Source organism: Dromiciops gliroides, chromosome 1, assembly GCF_019393635.1.
Source record: "Dromiciops gliroides isolate mDroGli1 chromosome 1, mDroGli1.pri, whole genome shotgun sequence".
Lineage (NCBI taxonomy): Eukaryota > Metazoa > Chordata > Mammalia > Microbiotheria > Microbiotheriidae > Dromiciops > Dromiciops gliroides.
In genome coordinates this window covers 475,385,242-475,390,573 of record NC_057861.1, presented here as the reverse complement: position 1 = coordinate 475,390,573, position 5,332 = coordinate 475,385,242, and positions in this window count along the sequence as shown.

The window sequence follows — 5,332 nt, the reverse complement described above, 5'->3', positions numbered from 1 at the left end:
AAAAAAAAAAAAGAAAGCAAGTCAATATGTCTATGTATGCAAATATATGTTATTTCATGCCTGGCTCATCATCTCCACTACATACATGTCTTTCAGTATGTGTGGTTTCTGAAGTCACCATTGTTCACTGCACTGATCAGAGTTCTGAAGTGTTTGATCAATTTTAAAATCATTTCAGCAATGAAGTAAATCATTATCCTGGTTCTGTAGGTTTGTTTTGTATTAGTTCATAGAGGTTTTCTGAAGCCTTTATAACATTGTTATCATTTCTTATGATGGGATAATATTCTATTTTATATACTTGCCTTAATTTTGGGATTCTCTAATTAATAAGTATTCACTGTCTTTTCAATTAATTGATAGTATAAAGTAAAATGCTGCCACAAATATTTGTGTTTGCTGGACATCAGTATGGAAGAAACTGGAAATAAACCAATATCTTACACCATTTCCCAAGAGGACAAAATATAAACAAGACCTAGATATAAAGAAAGACTTTATAAGAAAATTAGAACACAAAAGATATAATTTATAAAATTTATGGACAGACATGAATAAACAAGAGACAGAGAGAAAAGTTAGGTGTAAAATAGATCATTTTGATGACATCAATTTTTTTTAAATGGACAATTAAAACAAATATAGCCAAGATGAGAAGGAAAGCAGAAAATTGGAGACTTCATGAACCATAAATTCCTTTCCCTTTTTAAGTCAATGATCCAAAATGTCTGTTTAACAAATTTATGTGAGAATGTGATATTCCTTACATAAATGTGACATTCCTCACATGTATTTATACTGTACAAAACACTAAGCACATTTGGAAATTTGGGCATAATTAAGCCACCCTTAAAAGTACCTTCCCCTTCCCCTCAGATTATAGAACAAATATGAAACTATAATCTGAGGTCCCAAAACTTCCTCTGCTTTTACAATGATGGATCAGAAATCCCCTTTCAACTCAGAGCTAAGACCACCTTCTTATGTTGAATCAGGATGAAAAGTTAAAGATGATGAGTCAATGTCCATAAGATGCTATCGTTTCATCAGTGGAAAGAAATAAAAATAAATATTTATTCTCACTACTATAAATCTTATTACTACATATGTCATAACTATTTCTGCTGTCTCAATAATACAAAATTCCTTCATAAAACCTTGACATTTTGTAATCTCTGAAAAGTTATCTAGTGGGTCTTTAGATTACTTAGGCTCTCATAATTCCCTTGATCTTCACTTCAATCTGCCTCAATAAGAAATACTATGCAACCTTTAATATTGATGTTCAACTTGCTAATCCACATTCATTGTGTAAAATTTACATGAAATAGTCCTGAATACAGAACGGGAGTGATCCTGATGGTTTAAAATAAGCAAATATGTGAAGGGACCAACTCACCTGATTTATAATTACTTGACATATCAGTTTCAATAAATATTGAGGTCCAATAAAACCATCATAAGCCTAAACCTAAAATTATAGAAATATCAGTGGCCCATATGTTTCATCATTTTTAATGCTCCAAGGAAAGCTAAATATTTTTTTCCCTTCATGAAAAGGCCTCTAAAGAGCCAATAGGATTAATGCCAAAATTTTCCCTTAAGCAAAATCTTCTAAGTTTTCATTTTCTGTGAATAAAAATATTACTTTCTTACTATGAAAGTTTTGTCTTTTTTATTGCAAGAAGGAGAAAACATCCTAGAACTTCTTTAATATAGTCCAATTCATCAAACTGATTCTTTCTTGCTCTAGGTTATTTCTCATTGATAAGCCCTTTTGTTGCTCTGAATTTCTAATTTAGCATTTCATAAATATATGTAGCACAAATTATTTAGCAAACTATTACCTTTCATTTGTATTCATTATTTGGGCATAGGACTTTATCATTGCTCAGCATTATAATATCCATAAGAGAATGATTTATATTGCCATAGACATGGATATAAAGGTATTTCATTTTTGAAATCAGTATCTTTTTTCTTATCATAATCAGTTGAAGAAGCATTTTTATATAAAGAAATTGGTCTTTCATCTCAGTATTCTGCATGTATGTATAGTAGTATACCATGCAGCAACAAAGAAATACTTTTTGTTTGGCTATAGTTTAATTTGCAAATAATTTGACCCTTATCCTATGCTATGGTTTTCTAATATTAATAGAATGAAGCAGAGAGATCTAGATAGGAAAGAGATGCTTAAGGGTTGGAAAGTTTTCACCTTGTTTAAATTTAGCAGTTTGCCAAACTAATTAATATGGGAATTTTGTTCCCATCTCTGGATTTTTCCCTTACTTTTTAAAACATGCATAATTGTTTTTCATTTTACGGAGTTTAAAATATGCAAAGAAACTACCCTCTCTTTTCAAGTGTTGGGCAGATAAAATAAATGATCAATTGGAGGAGGGAGAACTTTTCATTCTCTAAATAATTTTGATATAGATAAATAATATAAATACTGTCAGAGAGAAGAAGGACATAATACCTATTGTTTTCATAAGTGATTTGAGTCTGAAAATTAAAAAAAAATAAATAAGTTTAATTCATTAGTCTAAGTATCAAAAATGCACTAAGATAAAGGCAATTCAATTAAATTCACCGAGCATTTATTAAACACCAAGTACATGTAAGTAATTATTCTAGGTAATTATACTAGGTTCTGAGTACTCACTCAACTCATTTATTTTGAGAAACAAAACATTTTCAATAGTTATTCTGGAATAGCAATTATTTTATTTCAATGCATATTTTGCATATATTAATTTTATTTAATGTGAGGCTGGGAAAAGAATGCTGGCTTCTCTCTGTGTGTGGTGTGTACATGTGTATACACTGGTGCATGTGTACATATGTAAATAGTTAAGTGTAAATATACACATGCACATATATACACACCTATCTTTGTTTAAATATGTATGTACATATACATATATCCTATTGAAATTTGAACATGACCTGGACCATGTGATACAGTTTTTTGTATTTTGAATTTCAAATTTGAATCCTTTCAAAATAATACACTTTAAAATTCAAACTTCAAAAATTTGTCTGCGGGGGCAGCTAGGTGGCACAGTGGATAGAGCCCTGGAGTCAGGAGTACCTGAGTTCAAATCCGGCCTCAGACACTTAACACTTACTAGCTGTGTGACCCTGGGCAAGTCACTTAACCCCAATTGCCTCACTAAAAAAAAAAAAAAGATAAAAAAAATTTGTCTGCATGTCATGGTGGGTCTCATATTAGAAGATTGCATGTACACACACCTATAAGGTGTAGAGTTGGTCTGGTTTAACCCATTCATTTTACAGATGAATAAATTGATACTCAGAGAGGTAAAGTGATTTATCAAAGATAACACTGGCACTATCAGAAGTAGGAGTTGAACTCAGATCTTCTAACTGTACAAAAGGGATTTTTAATTTGGGTTCTAAGAATTTTTGTAGTTAAAGAGAAGAGATAGATGATAGATACATAGATGAGAAATAGATGAGAGAGAGACAGAGAGATGTCTATATAATATTCTTGTTGTTCACTGATTTCAGTCATGTCCAATTCTCTGTGACCCCATCTCGTATTTTCTTGGCAAAGATACTGTAATAGTTTGCCATTTCCTTTTCCAGTTCATTTTACAGATAAGGAAACTGAGGCAAACAGGGTTAAATGACTTATCCAGTGTCAAAAAGCTAATAAGTGTCTGAGTCTGGATTTGAATTCCTAAGTCCTAACTCCAGGCCTGGTACTCTATCCATCATGCTACCTACCTTCCCTATCTAAATATACATATGTTTGTATACATAGACACATATGTATATACACATGCATACAAGCACACAATCTTATACTGTGCATCATATTTACTTATAGACACACATACACAAAACCTGTATTTCAACAGAATTGGTGTCCTCCGTAACTCTTTGATTTTATTTTATATAATTAAAAATATTATTCTGAGAAATCTTTGGGCTGCCTCAAACTGCCAAACATGTCAAGGATATAAAAATGTCACATAATCCCATCTCTTGAATCATTGATTTTTTCCACTTTATTAAATATATCAAATTAATATTCTATAAAGATAACATATATGTGTATGTGAATATACACATTTATGCATTAGAAAAGAGATATGGTATAATTAGTGTAGGAAACTCATGGAGGATAGTTCCTACCAATAGAAGGGACATCTTTATAGCTTTAAGTAGTTGATTGTGGCACTCATTTCAATGATTTGTCTAGGGTCACACAGTAAGTATGTGACAAAAGAGAGACAACCTTAGAGTCATCTTTTTTATCTGCTACCTTCTGTCTCTGCCCAAGACAAAGTTAAGCTAAGTATTTTACTAAACTTAAAATTAGTACTTTAGCTGTCACTGTGCCTAGGAAAGAGGAAGCAACCGTGCTCTTGTTCTCAGAACTTCTAACAAAGTTATATAGCATAGATGTCATTGAAGTTCATATATCATTGACTAAATTGTTTTTTTGTTGGAATATTAGGTAAAATGGGTTTTAATTTTAAAATAATCAAATTATGGTTGCTCAGAGAAATTAATCGGTATTGTATGTCAGTTTCATGATGGCATATTTGCATGGGGTTTGGTTAATGGATGATGGTCTTTCCCTTTCCTAGTCACTAATGGAATGAAGCAGAGTTATGTGCTTGCTCCTATGCTTTTGGCACGATATTTTCAATAATGTTGTCAGATACCTTCAATGAGGATAAAAATTCCATCAAGGTCAGCTACTGCACTGATGACAAATTATTTAATTTGAAAAAGCTGTAAGCCAAGAATAAAATAGGGGGAGAGTTGGAAAAAATTAATCAAATTAAAAATAACTTTTAGAATACAAAATATTCTGAAGTTTTGGTGCTATCTGTGTTAACATTCCTGCTTTCATGAGTAATATTATTATAGATATGCCAAGATAAATGAAATGAAAATAAATGAGAGCATAATGTAGTTTGTGAGTTATTTTAACATCACTCCATTGAAGAAAATACTGAAAAATACGCATAAAATTTCTAAGCAACATTATCTGCAGGGAAAGTAAAACATTAAGAAACTTTTTATTCAGGTCAAAACAATTCTGGGGTACTACATCATACCTATTGGATTGGATAATAGGACAGCAGAGAAATTGATTAATATTGTAGGGGATATGGAGGGAAATGAAACATTAATACACTCTTGGTAAAGTTGTAAACTAATGCAAACATTCTGTAGAGCAATTTGGAACTATGGTCAAAGGCCTATAGAATCATACATACTCTTTATCCTAGTAATAACACTATGAGTTAGGTATCCAAAAAGGGATTACAAAAGACAAAAAGTTGAG